Genomic DNA, 18,887 nt, shown 5'->3' with positions numbered 1-18,887 from the left:
TATTCCTACCGCAAGAGAATCGAGTTTTATTATTAGATGAGCAACACTTATGTTTGTTCAATTTAATAATCTGACAGATCTTAACTTTTTCACGTTACATAAAAAGCTAATTCTATAAAAGCTCTCTCTATAATACATTAATATTAATTATATAAAAATATATTTTTTTCTAAATAAATATATAGCATTTCAATTTTTAAACGAGGATGGCTCAATACGACAGCAATTATATTATGCAGAATTTTCGGAAGCATATGTTTAATTCAAATCTTCATACCATACTTCGAAATAAAATCTAAAAGTTAAATATACTTAAAACGACATGCCAAAACATTTCTTGATATCTCTTGGTACTAACTAAACACAAAATATATAATGTATTTTTAATTTGAAATCGATTACGCCTGAAAAACTTTAATAATTCTCTCCTAAATTTCGGTATCGAATACCGCAGTATTTTAGAGATGTCTCAAATGCAGTACGTGATTTCGCTGATCATCGTTATTGTTACGAATAAATCAATGTAAAATACTGAAGTGCTTCAATGCCTGTTGTTTATATATTTCACGAGAGATAGAGCGCGGCAGGTTTATACGTCGACAAAGCAGACCGCGTTAGTACTTATTCCTAAAGTGTGCAGCATCCCCGTTAATTTTATCCTCGCGTAGAATAGCAGCGCACAATTCGTGAGTATATTCCATGCATGTTTGGTGATTGTATATGTGAAATAATATGTGAAATATAATATTTTAAAGAAAAATATTAACTTGAATGTAAGCTGCAAGTTTTTAAATTATTCTCTCATAATTTTTTATATTCACACTTTTTCCGCTTTAATTTTCCGTAAAATTTTCAAGCTTAAATAATGTAGAATGGATATTGCAGGTCCTTAATGACAGAGGGAAAGGGGAGATCAATATTATACATACTTTATCCATACATTTACGGCAAACACTGACACAGCCCAGCGTCCGCCAATAACAGGGCTGAGCAGCAATAATTATTACCAGCGGTGCATTAGCGAGAAGTTAATAGCTAGAGGCAATATGTCATTCGGTCAATATTTATTCTTGATGGTCGCATGGTCATATACACACAAGTGCGTTTATCGATTTGCAATATTTATTAAATGAGGTAATGCTACATAAAATTCTTTTTAACGATATTAAACAATAAAAAAAGTATTAAAATTAATATCTCATCAGATACGTTTGCCAATAACGTTTATATTGCATACATTTGACGATTATGAAAAAAATTCAACCGTTAAAATAAAAATATTCTTTAATTCAAAGATATAGAATATGATATTTAATATAATCAAGAAATATTACAACTTTTCTTGCTTATCGTTATTATTATAAACAATTATTTTAGCTTTGAGGACCCGAGTAGGTCACGCGACAGACTAATATCATACTTATCAAAAATCAAAATAGGAAAAACAAGAAACATAATAATAATAATTTTTAAAACATATTAGTTTATGTCGTAATAAATAAATTAATTTTACCATTTTCGGAGAGAAAATCGAGGAATACCGTACATCAAAATGCAATAATTTTCAAGCCGCAAAACGTACTTGAGCAACTACTCTGAGAGCGAAAGGTCCGGCAGTCGGGAAATTAGTAGATTTCGCATGATCTAACGATAACCGACCAACAGGTCTCTCGTTTTCCTCGACCGTTCCATTCGTCCGAGTCTCGGCGACTCGTATAAATCGCGGTATGGCAAATGGAACTTCCGGAGAAATGCGCGAGGAACGTCGCCCATCGCGGCGCGCGGCCGAAGGAAGGCAGCCTTTGTGCGCGTGCATACTGGCTGACTTGTGTGTCGTCGATTACTACTCGTCTCTCAATGCTCTACTTCACGAGACATCTTCCTCCAACAGTTACTTACATCTATGCCTCAAGGCACATTCAACTAAAGACGCATTCCATACATCCTTGTCGAAGTGTGCGGTTAAATTACTAAAAGCATCGCTTGTTACAATAACAACGTCAGATAAATGTAATATAATTCCATCAGATAATCGAATACTAACATAAATATCTGTCAAGGATTTCAAAAGACCAGTTAATTAAAAAAGAAAAAAAAGAAAAGAAAATACCATTAATTTCAGTTCTTCCATTCTCTTTTATTCATATTAATTCGTGTTTCATTGTCATTATAAAACTAATAATAAGTATGATGATAATGATATATAGGCAATTTAAAGTCTTCAAATTTATATCAAAGTTTTAAAAAATTCGATTCGTACAAACTTTAAAATCGTATTCAAATTACGGTTTTACAAATTTCTAAATTTATCAGCTCGATCATCTCTTCTTCTATATTTTTTCCTTTCCCTCTAATTTGCTCATGTTCCACTTCTGAAGATGATTCGCGTAACTTTGATCAATTTTAAGCAAATAACAGTTCAAAGAAAAGACAGATATAGGCAGATATTCGTATCTTTTTACATTCTCCTCCATTCAACTCGTTTATAAACTATCAACAGTTTATGTTGACGAAAGTCCAACAAAAGTACCTACTGCCAACTACGAAATACATCCCGCGATACGTTTTCAGAGAAAAAGAGAGAGAACGAGAGAGAGAGAGAGAGAGAGAGAGAGAGAGAGAGAGAGAGAGAGAGAGAGAGAGAGAGAGAGAGAATGTTACAGTTCCCGTCGCGGCCGCGCCTTGAATTCATTCTTCCTTCGCCATTTTTCCATCGTCAGAATCATAAAACGGAAACGAGCGTTCCTCTGGCGAGTTTTATGCGAATAATTAAAGTTCGAGCGAGAACATTCGCCGCGGTTTTATCGACACTTCCGCCGTTGTCTTAGACGAGTAGAGCAAGATTCAGTATATAGAAACTCGCCGATAGAAACTGATAATTTTCATCTGGCAACGACGTAGTTCATTGCAAATATCGTTGTTGACTCGAGAAACAGATCTTCTGTCTGCAAAACTTTTATTTTATTCCTTATTAAGATTGCTCGGACGCAATCAGCATTTAAATAATATTAGTATTAGTCATAATATTTAGGAGATAGCCGCAGCTTAATTTATTTAAGCAAAAGTTCAAATATCATCAGGCGGTTTTTCTAGTAGAAATGAAATATAAAATAAGTATTAATTTTTCAAATGTAAAGACATCGTAGGTTCAGAATTTTATGTCACTGATCATAAAAACTTTAATCCAAGACTTGCATGGCACTTACACTTAAGAATATATATCTTTTTCGTTTTACGGACAATTTATTTCAATACATTTTAAAATTTAGGAAGTACGACAACCGATAAAAATTTCGGTAATGATAAATGAAGCTTTCAGAAATTAATTGCACGATATAAAAGAGAAGATTATGTGGTAAACTATGAAGATGGCGGATCCATGAGCCCACGAAACGTGGTTCGCTGCGCAAATGGTGGTCAACTTCAAATTAGCTTCGTTATAATTAAGCTTCAAACTCGATTTCGATGTCGTAGCGAGACGGATGGGCACGGCCCAGTGACAAACTGTCTTTTCGCTCGCCCTTAATTGGTTAATTAGTAACGACAGGTAATTTATTTCAGGTTTCGGCCGGCCCATCCCCGATTTCTGTCGTATGTTAAATAACGATTCAACTGCAAAGTTATTACTTGGTACGTAGAATTAATTTGCTCGAACTCGAATCTCGCCTGTCCCAATATTATTGCTGAATTTCTCGTCGCGCGATATCTCGTCCTAATCTGTGGGGAAGGCAAGGAAGCGAACAAACGGCGAGAATTCTAGTTTGAATTATTAGTGAGTCAGTATTATCTAAAGTTTGGTCGCGCTTTTAATCGCGCGGACAAAATTTCATAGCTTCAAAGTGAGGTCCATTGAATGCACGGTGTATGCACGAAGTGACGCAAGCGAGAGTTTTCATAATGTTTTGTTTTTTGAATTTTAGAAGCGCGCGCTTGAATAACTTTTAAATTGCAAAACTATACGATGTAGAATTTTAAAATATAATGCATGCATTGAGTAAAAATCTTTTTTTGATCTCTTTTGATTTTAAAATCTTCTACGTCATTCTGAACTGTATTTGAATTGCGATAAGAAAATAAGTTACATCGTCTTATCGAATTAATAACTCCGCTGAAATATAATTTTGCTACTGAAATCACGGCGGAAAAGTTAAATTATGACGATTACGCTCTCCTCAAGCGAGAAATACTTATTTCTTGAAAGTTTGAGTTCTACTGATAACAGTTCAAGTCTTGGAAATAATTTCGGACAGGAACTCGTACTCGATGAAGTAGCTTACCACTTATATTACCTATAATACTTAACAAGATATTGAAATGTTTAGTTAAGTACTTTGTTTTCGAGAGCATGAAGAAATACCGTTTTTATCATAATAAATCTATTTGACCCACTTGATTTTATTCTGATTTCTTTACCTTGCTTTTCATAATATCAGAAATTTTATGCAGAGTGTCGAGAAATTGAATTATTTGAATTAACTATATAACTTGTCTTTTCTCAAGTGGTTTACAGTAATCGCGCAGAAATGCAGCACAATTGCCACGTGTATAGAAGACAAGTATAGTTACATGACAATGCAGTGTCCCCGTCGTAACACCTTGAAGACAAGTTAGCATGGATCTCCATAGTTCCGGATTAGATTCTGACTTAAATCTAGGCTATATCCCGGCTTTGAGTTCGGTCTATAGTAGATTCGCAACTGTGGGTCGGGAGAAATGACAAGAAATTCCGTTAGCTTCCGCGTAGAGATAATTTCTCATAAAAATAACTATTTCATAAATAACTGCTTTAACTACTTAATCATAATCACTTTCCCGCAAAAATAATCACTTTCCACAATTTGACAATCTTTTCTTACATTTTCGGATTCATGCGGTTTATTTGTGTGTTTTAATTCAAGATTTTACCGTGTCTGCTACTATATTTAAACCTACTCTGTTAACGCACTACTGCCTGGTTGTTATTTCGTTGAAAAATATAAAAAAAAATATAGCGGTAGATAAAATGTGAAAAAAAGCAATGCAAATGTGATGTTAACGTATATGCTCGTAATGCTGGGCAACTGCTTGGGCATATTTGCAACTCCGCGAATAAATTTGCAATATAATAAATGTAGTTGCATATAAAAGTTCAGAGAAATTTACGTTTCGTTCTATACGTTTCGTTCTCTAGCTGCCATCAGCCTATATCTCACAATGCAACAACCGTAATTTGTAAATTGTACCTATACTGTTTATATATTCCTAATACATATTAGTAATATAAAACTATCCTATCCTTGCACGAGGTACCGTCAAAATGGATGTTCTAATATTACTATTTGGATCAAGAGCGATCATCAAGATATCTCAGCGACAATCCCTCAAATGTTAGTAATAATCAGATCAGCTTCATTCCAATACAGGAACCATTATTACAGCAATTTAGATACTCATCGCATGTTCCGAGATTTACGAAGAAAAACGTAATTGCCAGATCGGGGTGGTTTTATTAGATTTAAATTTCTTCATTTATATGTTAATCGCGGAGATTCTCGGCCTCGGCGTGTCGAGCGAGGAGATTCTCGACGTTCTCGGATCTACGAAGATCAAGCGTCTCCGTCGCGCTGTGTCGACGCGAACGGACCCCACGCTTTATATTGTTCCATTACTCTAAAAGTAAAAGGTCCGCGCGAACATTCGCGAACGGGAGGATGGAGCTCGCGTGTGAGAGATTAATGCATTTAACGCGGCTCGCTTGAATTGCGGAAGGCGCGCATCCCGAGAAATCCGGAATGAAAAACACGTTTTAAAGACACCCACTCGGGTCAACCGTCACGCCGATAAAGCGTCCGCTCGTAAACTTTCCGGTCGTTTTGTCCCCGGATTCAATGCCAAAGTCCGTTGAAAACAAGTAATTTGCTAATTTTCAGATTTCAGTTGAGTCAAACATATAAATTTTATGAGTCAACTGAATTCTGTCACGCGCCCAAATTAATCCGTCGTCTCTAATTGTAACTAATATCACGTTTTATTTATGGACTGTTATTATTTTATAGCAAGTAAAACAAATTGTAGTCGTGAAGAGATAAGCTACCATATTTTTCGTGCTTTTTACGTGTCTTATACTAACTCTTAATAGATTCTGTTTATTCACATCGTAATAATATAGATGATAAAAATATGCGGTTAATCCATTATTGATAGTATATGAAATAAGTAAACGTGTAAATATTATAAAGTAACAAATACATTTTAAATAAAAGACACAACTTGTATTAAGACTGATATGCAAGACATTAAATAATATAAGATAACATTTTTTAATTTTTTATTATTTGTTTTGATGAAGTTATCACAAATTGAATTAAATTGTAAATTACGCATGCCACAACTAGTACAAAAATTGATGTAATAGTTTATATAAAAATTGATGAAAAAAAAAATGATTTATTTTCCGTTCTTCAATATATTCAAATATAAGATGTGTTTTTAAAAACATATAATTAGTTCATCTAATTTCTTTATCTGTATACTTCCAAAATCTTCATAGTGAGAAGGAAAAAATTCACTCAGGTATATGAATACATGCAATTAATGCGGTCCTAAATAAACATTTTCAAAAAAGTGATGGAATAAGGCAGAGCAGAAGTTAACTCGATTTCCCAACTTCGCTTTCCGCAATATGTGGGTTAACCACCCGCTCGTATAACTGGTCCGGGTAAAAAGATCGCTCCGTGTTGTACGGAGCAAGGCTATAAAGCGCGTTATTTTTACCCGGGGGCGCACACGCGACGGTGTCAAGAGGACGAGGAGGCGAAGGAAAAACCGCGTCGTAATCGAGTGAAACGTCAAATGGGGGAAGCCCTAATTTCACGGCAATAACCGGGGCGACGCGGCCATACGCACGGAAATCAAGTAAATTGCCATGAAATAAATCCCCGTTGGAAGTGTCTCGGCGCGCGGTCTGGGATTTATTGCCGGCTGCACCGTCCTCCTTTATATTCGATTTCCCTACCGATATGAGCGCATCAAGAGCAGGAAACACGCTGACGATGTCCCGATTGTGCGCATCAAGAAAATAAATTGCTCGACTATGGCAGATACGTTAAAAAATATCTCGTGCTCGTGAGCGATCCACTTCCTACGACCATCAGGTCCAAGAAACATGACGTTTCGGTGACATCACCGAATTCCGGTGAACATCACGTAAACATTATACAATTTATTAGCGCAGACTGTTCGTTGTTAAAATTATTTCACTTATTTTCCACACAAGATTTATGGCATTGATAAGAAATGTGTATAAATCAAGTTCTGTTATAAATTCGATAAAATATTTGGCGAGATGTAAGATATTCAGTGCGAAACTTGTTTCATATACATGGTGCTATAGAACTGACATGGAAATATAGCTAAAAATTCGATTTTTCTCAATTGAAGATAAAATATTATATCTCAGGTTGTATAATATACTATCTAATATATATATATATATATATATATATGTATGTATGTATATTGATTTATTTAACAACATATTTTATTGCAACGTGTTTAATTTGCAATTTAGTTCGTAACGTACAAACATTCTCTCACGAAATATCGGAAACTAATATGTTAAGTAAATTTTATTGAATACTTCAAAAAGCGTTTGTTTTAATATACTAATAGATAAGATAAATTTTCAAAAAAATTTCGCAAAAACAATAAATCCGTAATAATAATAAAAGATAGCACCGCGTGGCAATCATTGCATGCTTTCCTCAATCATGCAAGAGATTTACCTTCATTTTCTTAATTAAAACTGTATTGTTTCCAAAACAATTTTAAATTATGACATATACTAATACCTATATTTAATTGAGAAAATGTTAATACAATCTTTTAACCACCAATAAAAGCAATGAATTATAGTTGTATTTGTAGTACATCGCCTATAATAATTGGCGCTTTAGGCTAGACGCTAAACACCAAGAACGCGATTTAGTTTATCGGATTGTACAAAATTAATGCAAATTATGAGTTACAAAAACAAACGGATATCTTTGCATTTATTTAATATAGTTAGCTAAAGAGGCATGCATAATTCAATAAAACAACTTCGTTTGAAGTAGCATGCATAGAGCATAGATTATATCTTTATAGATGAATCGTATATCCCTCGATCGTGCGATAATGCCGATAGATGTACTTTTCATGTGCATCGATCGTTATTTATGGCGATGAGAACGACCGTATTATAACATCACACACCCTACATTACCATACATTTAAGAAAGTACGATCGAATGATTAATGATTCCGTGATGGATAAACCGTGGGTCGTCGCCTCGACAAAATGTTTCGTAAAACTAACCAGGGCAATAGAAAACGACACACTCTTTGCATTCATCGTTAAGCGACCGTGAATGTCGGCCTATACGATAATATTATCGATGGATTAGCCTTTAAGACTTAAAGATTGAAAATTTAAAGTAAACTTTAAGCAAACCATCTACAGTCTCTGTATATAGAGTTAATAAAACTCTAAAAACTACAAAAATTATAATTTTGCCTATAAGTATTATAAAAAGTATATAAAAATAACAATATCGATACAAAAGCGTGTCCCACATTTTCTCATATTTATTTTGATCTTCTATACCTAGGCAGTTTCATGTATCTAAAAATCTTTTTTAATAATTGGAATAATTATCTAGCAATCTAACGGAAATCATGATACTTTCAGCTAAAATTAATAGCATTTTCTTTAATTTTGTAGGACCTACTTCTTTCTGAAAAAATGGGTAAAAACCTTATTCACTGTCAATCATCGTAATCATTGACTGTTGCTTCAGAATAAACTTTATAGCCTTTGCCTGATTTTTAATCAATAACATTAATTAGATAAAATAAGAGAACGCGCAAAGTCATTCTTGCTTTACGAGTAGCAACAGAGAAAATAATGGAAAAACTTTGCTTTGACTATTTTAATCATATGATCGAATTGTTAAAGCTATTTATACCTATATACGTATATCTAACTCATCAATCTTTGTCTTTGTTAGAAATCCGAAAAAGTCATTCCCCATCAGATAAGAACAGTTTAGATTTAATTAAATTTCAATATCTCCTAGTTCTTTAAATTAAAAAAATTGTGCAAATTAGAAATTTACACTTGGCTTCCTCATATAGAAGAAGTGATGTCTTAAGATGCTAATACGGCCCTCTGATTGGCTGATGACGCCTTAAGACTATATCTAAGACGATCTTGGACATAAGGCTCGACTATGAATATACCGGCCTTAAAAACTTATATATGAAATATAAATAGAAAAAAAAAAGACTGAAGAATATAATAAAATTAAAAAGTTTTGGTAAACTTTTTTTAACAGAAATCGGTAACCCCTTTATTATTAACAATTTTTATTAATTCTATTATATTCTTCAGTCTTTTTTCTACCCCTATTTCATATATAATTCGTTAAGTTGGTTGATCAGTTCTGGAGTTATAGAAATTTCTGTAAATTTGGCACAGCCATACATACATACATACATACACACATACCGACATTTTTTAATGCAATATTTCGACGTTTTAGAACACTCTGAACATATTGACATTAAAAACTCAAAAAACAATATTTTCTTTGGTTTCTTCTACCCCTATTTTATATATAATTTTTTTAAATTTGGTTGATTAGAGCCAACTTTATACGCAATCAAAGATTCATATACGAATTCACGAAAACAAAGCTTCATCCTCTAATATGAAGAAGCAAAATAAAAAAAGTCGCAAGAATCGAAGACAATCGCAAATTTATCGAGACATATGCCTTTAAAGATTATATTCACTTAACTATTCTGAACAGATTACTCCAAAGATAAGTACGTAAGTATTAATCGGCTAGCGTCTCGGCAAAATCGCTAAGAAGCATTTATTGCCATTGATCAAAGTGCATCTCCAAGCAACGTTCAATTCTCCAACGTTCTTCAGACGCTACGCAACGATGTATTATAGAATTCGCCATGATATCGTTCAATTTAATTAAATCTTATAAGATTATCCAATTGCTAATAAAATAGGGATTGTAGATTATGGATTAAAGACTGAACACTTGCATATACGCTGCAAATCTCTCTTCAGAGAAAGAATATATTATAAAAGAATATATTTAAAAAAAAAATTTTTTCGATTTGCTCGCAACCTACTTATATAAGAAACGCTTTATGTAACAAAAACTTGAAGATTGATCACAAAAGTTTAGAAATTCTTCAAGAATATCAAGAATATTACGAATCTCAGAAATTTCATAAAACAAAAAAATCGTCGAAATGATATAAAGACTTGGCCGTAAAATTTTGCGAATAAGATTGCTAACAATAAGTTTGTTTCAAATAGTTGACAGCATGTAGAAAGACGCGGTGTCGATGGTGAAATGTTGTCGTTGTCGTCGCGGGGTCGAAAGGCTGTGCGAAGGCGACCGCGCCGAAGCTCGCAGAACGCGAGTGAGGAAAGAGAATATAGGAGAGAAACAGAGGGAGTGGAGAGGCTGGGGCTGGGAATCGGCAGCGCTACTGCAGGGCGCCGGCGTCACGAGGGTAGAGACGCAATGCGGGCTACGACGATCACCGCCGCGCGCGCGAAAGCGATGGAAGGTGATGCGCGAAGACGCGTCGAGGGTCTCGAGGCTTGGAAAAGGCTCCCCGGGGAGCCAACAGTCATGCTGATCGCGCCAAGATGGGATAACGGAAGCTGCTTTTTCTTTACCGCACATTGCAACGGACGAATTTCGCGCGGAAGGTATCGTGCACCTGTGCCGCTATTTTTTAATATATTATCCAGTCTATGAGAATCCTGACGGAAAGCGCGGACAAAATTTCGAATTTCGAAATCTTTGGTGAAATTTGAATAAATTATTCTTTCTTGTCGATGGAACTTTAATGGTTCAAGTTAATGGCTTTCGCAAATAAAGGATTCTCCCATATGAATTAAGCTTGATAAGCGTAAATAATTAATGGATTTGTTCGTCATTTAATTTAACAATCCTTTATCAAAATTTTTAATTAAATTAGAAATTATACTAAGGTATCTCGATTATGAAAATTTCGAGAGTGGGAAATAATCGCGAAAAATTATTATCCACGTTTCCCCGTTACAAAAATATATTTATTATATATATATATATATATATATATATATATCACACTATTGATTTAGAACCTGATGATAGTTTCAAATTATTGTTTTCAAGTTATTGTTTCAATCTTTAAAATTATTGAGAAAAACATATATAAACAACTATATACTTCTTACTTTGAGTGTGAACTATATTTCATAACATATTCAAAGTTCATAAAAACCGCGAAAATTTAAGATTATTTTATCTACCTTTTTAATAAAAAGCGCTCATTCTTTAACAAATTTTAAAATTTTCACGCCAGTTTCAAATACTGGTGTTTCGCATTTTATCTAACACCACCACCATAGTGCCGAGATAATTTCAAGTATCGACATTTGTTCGCAGAAAAAAAACAATTTTCTTCCCGCGGGTTAGTGGCAGGCAAAATTGTTCATCCGGTAAAAATTCCTGTTGCAGAGTATATAGATTTGTAGCTGTCTTGGCGTCGCGAACGGCGAATAATAGATGGCCAGTTGTGAAAAATCGCAACAACGATATTTCATCCGATAGAAATTACTGGTTCGGTCTAATAATGGCGCGAGTGCAGCTGGAGGAATTGGGACTTCCTTTCTGAACGAGATGAATTCGCATGTGGCTCGAATGGTCCACACAGCGAATCCCCGAGTGCCGTGTTTCGTTTCAGTCCCTCTGATACGAATTTCGCGATTTGGCGCGGACGTATTTTTCAATGTCATAGCTCGCGCAAAATTTCTCACATCCCAAGTTAAGTTCAAGTTGATCGTAAAACGAGAATTTATATTTCACGACGATGAATTTACCACGAGAAAATCCACCGAATCTCGGGATACCTATTTCCGTCTCACATCAGCTATCGTTATAGACTACTAATGTCGACATTAACATCACCGCCGTTTACGGAAGTGATCTTCTTCTGTTCAATTTCTCTGATCGATTTCGCTAAAATTATCGTCGCGTGATGCATAAAGATTACTTTAAATAAGAAAGGCGCGTTGAATGCAAAAAGGTTTAATTGTAGAAATGTTCAATCTAGCGAGCTTTGATTCAGATCACCTATATAATTTCTTGCGTATTCGAGATGTCTGCTTTATTATTCTTTCCTTCAACGATAATCTAGACTGATATGTCCTAGTCTAGGATATTAATAAAATTCGGCTCGAGAATAGAAAGTAGATCGGAATGTAGGTAATAACTAGATAAATTTTTGGCTTTATTTCTATCTGTAATATTGATTTCGGGATTTATATAACCGCGGATGAGAACGAATAAAAATAATCTTATAAATTGCGATAAACTGATAGGCAAATAGCGCGGTTATGGATAGATACGGGTTTACACGAGAGCGATTTTATATATCGTTACAAATCGAAATCTATTGATGATGTCAAAATAGCTACAGTTATCGAATACTGGCGTTATTAATATATTGCGTTGCATTCCACAGATATCACGCAACATTTGCGAGAAGCACCCTTGTTCATACGTTTACAGATCACCATTATGGACCAATATGACAACCGTATATTTTTTTATCGGGTTCAAAATCGGCACTTTGGCGCATGGATTTGAATCATTATCTGCACAATAGCTTCAGAGAAACCCCAATCGTGTTACTCAGGCTTCAAGCGCTTAAACAGAGGTTAAATTGATCAATAGAATGTATCTCATTCGAAACTATCCCTCAAAGATCCACCGATCTGTATAATCGGCATCGGGTACAAAGCGACGCGTATATTTGCCGTGTATATATAGCGACCGCAATTCAACCGAGCAAAACGATAATTCGGAGAGAATAACAAGCAGCCGGTTTCCCGAGAATACCTATAGTAAATATGTTTTGTCGTGTCCCCGGATAAGCAATTCTTTCCCAAATCAATAAGATCGTACCTGCATGCATCGAACGGCGCACATGCCAAGTTTTTTCTCCCGGTATCCGCTGTCGATGAAAACACGTGTATATATCTCGCCGGAGTGCGCAGCGAGAGAGAGAGAGAGAGAGAGAGAGAGAGAGAGAGAGAGAGAGAGAGAGAGAGAGAGAGAGAGAGAGAGAGAGAAAGAACAGAGCCAAGGAGGAAATTGAAGCAGAACTTACAGATTGGAAACTTTTCAGGTCGCGACGCTCGACGAACCGCGTTAAGAAAACAATTGAGACGATTATCACATCGTATCGGGAACTAAACGAGATCGGAGGAGAACTATTTGCACGAGAGCATAATACGTTATCAGCAACCAAGAAAAATAAATTTTCTTCTGAATCAACATGCAGATAATGATTTACAAAAGCATAAGACAAAAAGACAAAAAATGTATAAAAGAGCAAAAGATATTATATAAGGGCGACTTCGATCGAACTCCAATCTCTCTTTCTCTGCGTGGAACCGTGCTATACACCCTGTAGATCTACTAACAATAAAATGGAACTCTAAAGATAATAAGTAAATTTAAACCAAACTACATACCAAAATATATGGGAATGTTCTAAACAAAATTTCGTATCTAAGCACAATAATAATAGCAAAGTAAAAGAGACACGAATTTATCCATTGTATTACAGAAGAGCATGAGAATTAGAGTAAACAAGAACACAACATAAAATATTTATAGATGACATAAACTTAACAAACACTGCATTTACAGCAAAAATATAAAACACAAGTACACGGAAAACGCGAATAAATATCTTGACCCTTTCAAAACGGTATTAATCTAGGACAGTGGGAAACTTATTTTGTGTTTTTAGTTTTTCTATAAATCAATATTTACTTTTACTGCGCATCTTTTGCATTTTCTTCTGGGTATTTCCTTCAACTGGAAGATGTAATGAGATACTTTTCCGAAACTTTACATGTATATAGAAACCAATTTTAGGTTTAAAAAGAGTTTAAACTTTATGGTACACATATGTGTACCTGGAATCTCGAAAGAGTTAAATAACTACACAACCTTCATATACGTCGCTTCGTGCACATGGCACCATCTACCTATCCGCGACCAACTCGAGTTGCAAGCATAACCGTCAGTTGCGATGTATTACGCAATGGACGACGACCTTACTCTCACTTGTAGCTACCTGCATTATCCACCATCCGTAACAATTTTGCGAAAGTCCGCTGCAACGGCGTCGCGAAGATTGAAAAATATCGATCACGCGGCGCTTCTCCTTCGACGCGTTTCCCTCAGCACGTTTTCCTCGGATAAGCGCGAAGAATAAAAACAATTCGCTTGTTTAAACAAACGTGACTACAGCTTGCCGAAAACTTAATTGAAAACTTAATTTTCGCGCTCCCGCCTTATCTCTCTAATAAAATGTTCAAACGTTGAATTGAATAATGTAATATTAGAATAATCTTATGAAGTTATCGTCGGGACTCTGTCAAAATTGCCATCGCTTTGAGACTGTCGAAGACACGTGGGCACCGCTTCCTATAATTTGATGTCGTAGTTAGTCGTAGTAGACCATTAGACTTAAAGATAGTCGATGTCTAGTAAAATATACATTTCAACGGTTAAACATCTATGAGAGTACAACGATGTATCTTGTTAGTAATTAAAGATTGATATAAAGTTAACTTGCGCACTGTTAACCGCGTTGCACTTTCAACTTCCCCTTTTCGTTTGTCACTTAATTTCACACACACACACACACACACACATTATCGATTTCATTTCCTTAGTTAATTATCCATTTATTTAAATGTCTATTTCATATCATTATTTAATCATACATCAATAATACATCATAAATTTTAAAAGTATAATATTGATAATACGGAATTTATAATAAAAAATTAAAATAGAAATATAAAAAACTACATCCCCAAACAAGATCCGTAAAATGCCTCAAAATTTATACAAAACGGTTGTAATATTGATTATTTTCTGTCAAAATCTTTGCAATATGTAATATTGTAAACACTGACGTTATATATATATATAACATTAAACTTAAAAAAGCCACAATAAAATATTTGATATATTTACTTAAAGTTGCAGTGCGTCGATCATTTTTAAAAATTAAATTATAAAAATTAAATCTTTATTATTTACTCATAAGATAATTGAACAATTATAAATAAACAGTTATAACAATTATAAATGAAAAACATCTAAAAAATTAATAAAGAAATTCACTAGCAGTAATTGCAATAGACTTTAAACCTAATTAAATTTTCTCCTCGTTCTCCTATACAGTTCTCATTCTAAGAAAACCCCCAGAGAGCGATTAAACTAGGATTGAAATTTCTCAAAGTTGGCGAAATCTGTAAAGCGCTTATTGCTAATGAGTAAACGCACATTCCTTGAGTTTCCCTCAAAAGATTTTATCCGTCGTCATCAAACAGTAATAAAGACTTTATAATTAACTCTCTTCTCTCCCCCCTGAACAAATGTTTGTTAAATTTATTACCTATTTCAGTTATTATTCACTATGATAAAACATAAATTAATATTTAGAGAACGAACGTGTGTGTTATGCATAACAAGTTGAGTTTTTAAAAGGGTAACCTATAAAAAAAAAAAAAAATTTATACACTAGACATTTATGCATTAATTCAAAAGTGTTTACTTTATGTAAAAATATCGGATTAACTAGAAAGGTCCGATATAAACCCTACTTTCCTGTGTCCGAGTTTTATAAAAATAGATTATCCGCATAAGGGTTAATATTACAGGTGTACGTATATAATATTTATATGGCATTCACGCGCGCGTGATTATATAAGAAAAAACAGTGTTAATTCATCTTTCTTGTTTACAAGCCGTAAATTCACATTGAATTTAGACGAAGGTATATGGGATTCACGTTATACGTAATACCTTTAAATTATTTTTCATGTCGAAAATGTTTTTTAGTCCTTGCCTGAATACCAGGTCCACTCGAACTCATTTGCAGACAAACTTATGTTGCAGATACCTAAAAAATATATTTGCGCTCTCGCGTGCAACAGAAAAAAGAAACACTCGCTGTGCGCCTCGCTTTCATTAAAATAAGAATAAATATAATTTCGTTTATACTTCTTTTTCGCTTTAATCGTAGCATATGTTTGAAGAAAAAGAATTTTCGTAAATGCAATAAGATAAATAAAATTCAACATGCGCAACCTTCTTCAGAAACACGGGAATGTGAAATTCAACTATGAATCCGAATGGACCCCACGTCGGCAGTCGCCTCACGAATGGCAAGTAAGTCAGGCGATCCGAGGGTTGAAACAATGCAAAGGGATTAAGTTTGCAGGTCTTGCGTGTATCGTAATTATTGATACAGTCGACAAGAATTTGCCACGTAAGTCGCCGTACACGTCGCTCGCGTGCATAGCGCAACGTAAATCTAGTGCTACAATATTTATGTTTCGCACATGCGGGTGACGATACATATACATATATAGCCATGCCTGGACGTTTGCAAATATCAAAGATGTCGAAAGTCTATAACTATTCGGTTTACTCGTCTCTATGTAAATAATTTGAAAGACAGGTCTATTTTCAGCGACGAAGTGCGAGAAGCTAACGAATTAACGCAAGTGATTGTCACGGTGACAAGTGACAATAACCCTATCCATCACCATTCCATTTACGCAAGGTATCCCTGTACAGACATGCGTTTAACTTAATTATACTACGTATTAATATATGCGGCCTGTATATAGGTACTGTATATTCTTTGCACAAATCAGTTTCCGTGCGTCATCAGGTGAGCCGGAAATCGTAAAGTAATCGCTTAATCATATAGTCGACTAGAGAGCCCGTCGTTCGTTAATATACACGCAACGAGAATACGCCGAACAAAAAATCTGACATCGAGTAATTCATTACAGACCAGAGAATCGAACAAACGGACAAACATATAGATGCCTTTCGAAAAGAAAGATCGCAAGAAAAGTCGTATCAATATATCTAGCATAAAGGTCGTTAAATAACATCATTAAAATTAAGTACTATAGTTGCGATCGTTAATCGTGTATCATTAGACAGTCATCAATTATCTGCAAATAGCAGATAATAAACGTACTTTGCAATACACTCGCTAATCAAAGTGTTCTATGCAACTTTGATAAATGAGTTTCTTCTCGCGGATCGAAATGCTCGGTAGTGAGTTTCTAAAATAAATTGACATATATTTCCCGCGCGTGTATAATTATGGCACACGGCGTCTATTTACGGTGTAGAATAGAATCGACACCGTGGAGGTATCAACAAAGAGTCAGTGAACACACCGAATGAACTTTTATATTGAATGAATCTTAAAATTGCGGCGTCATGGGAAATTAAGGATTAAAGCTGCTTCGATCTATAATGATATTCTATTTTTGAGAGAACGTTGCTTGTGAATGATTGAATGTGGCAGGTGGTTTAATAAGATATTTATGAAAATCAGAGAGAAATATTATTGAGAAAGTTAGTTGAAAATAATCTTAGTATCTGCAGATCTGCAGGTGTTCGGAAAAAGATATAAAAATAACATATTTTAAACGGATGTTATAAAATTTTTATTGCATTTATATTACACTTTTAATTGTTTCTAACTAAAAATATCGAAAAAACTAACAGTTTTTAACTGTGTTATAAAATATTTTTTTATATTTCTGGAATAGGAATAAATTTTATAGTTTATTTTTTATTTCTATTTTTTATTTCCATACTGATAACAAAAAATATATTTATAAATAAATAAAAATACTTTCAATTGTGATTCCGTTTGTACAATACAAAATATTTGTTGCAATAATACATCCTGCTGTCTATCTTGTCGCAGAAAATTCTAACAATAAGGAAAATACAATAATAAATGGTTGTCACAAAACAAAAAAAACATCATTTATAACAACATTATGATAACTATTTATTATTGTATTTTTCTTATATCGTTTTACTCGTTTACCATTCCAATTAGCAGGGGAATAACGCTCAAAGAAAAACTTTTAACATTTTGCCCCGACGTAGGCAAAAAAGAAAATATTTAATAATGCCTTCAAGATCAGAGATTAGACGGCGCGTCGCCACGTTGAGTGGAGTTAAGTTACGATATCCAACCGCGCCTCTTATAAAGTCCTTAATTAACAGTCAACATAGCTACGTTGGCAAGGTGTTGCTCTCGTCTAAACGGTTCTGGTCCAATATAGTCTTAAAGGGCGAACTGCCATCGTGTTTTCCATCATTTACCACGTGATCTGGTGTCCAAACAAATCGGACGTATATATAGCCATTTTTATGGCTCGCGGTTCGAAATAAACTTTGGTTATAAAAACACGACTCACGACTTTGTATGGCGATTAACGGATAACGGTTCCAGGCCAGTAGTTTAAGTATAAACTACGTAATTTACATGTGATTAAGTTGACATGTAACATCGATGTAAAAAAACATCCTACGCCTATACGGTGTCCCAAAGTTGTCGCAAGTTTGCACTAATTATAAAATTCCCTAATTTAGATCGTTAAATTATAAACTGATGCAATTTTTCACGTATTATTTGATATCATTGTAAAGATTGGCATTTAAAAATCTCCAGTTTTTTCAGTAATTATCAAAACTATATGGGAAATGGTCATCGTTCGTGTTATCTATGAAAAAAAAAAAGATTTCCGCGATCATTCTTACTTTAAATTTTTTACTTACATAATACCGTACTTACGTAGCACGTTGATGAGAAGAAGTTTAAAGTTTCGTGAGACTGCGTCGGTTAAAAGACGAACGACTGAAGGTTAGGCGAAAGGCGCGCACAGTTGGCCTTTTTTCAATCGTAAACCTTTTCTTACGTGGCTTATTGTC

The 18,887-nt window shown here is 34.4% G+C and overlaps 1 protein-coding gene across 1 annotated transcript in view; it reads right to left on the bottom strand.

Moving 5' to 3' along the window:
- The window catches only part of LOC143900198 (neuronal calcium sensor 2), a 145,878-nt gene that overhangs the window by 111,540 nt on the left and 15,451 nt on the right, over nucleotides 1–18,887 (bottom strand). The gene's annotated exons all lie outside the window — the stretch shown is intronic.

The sequence above is a fragment of the Temnothorax americanus genome, unplaced genomic scaffold, assembly GCF_048541705.1.
Source record: "Temnothorax americanus isolate GAGA-0224 unplaced genomic scaffold, ASM4854170v1 Scaffold3, whole genome shotgun sequence".
Classification (NCBI taxonomy): Eukaryota; Metazoa; Arthropoda; class Insecta; order Hymenoptera; family Formicidae; genus Temnothorax; species Temnothorax americanus.
The sequence above is the reverse complement of the archived record's forward strand: the minus strand, read 5'-3'. Positions and strand labels throughout refer to the sequence as shown.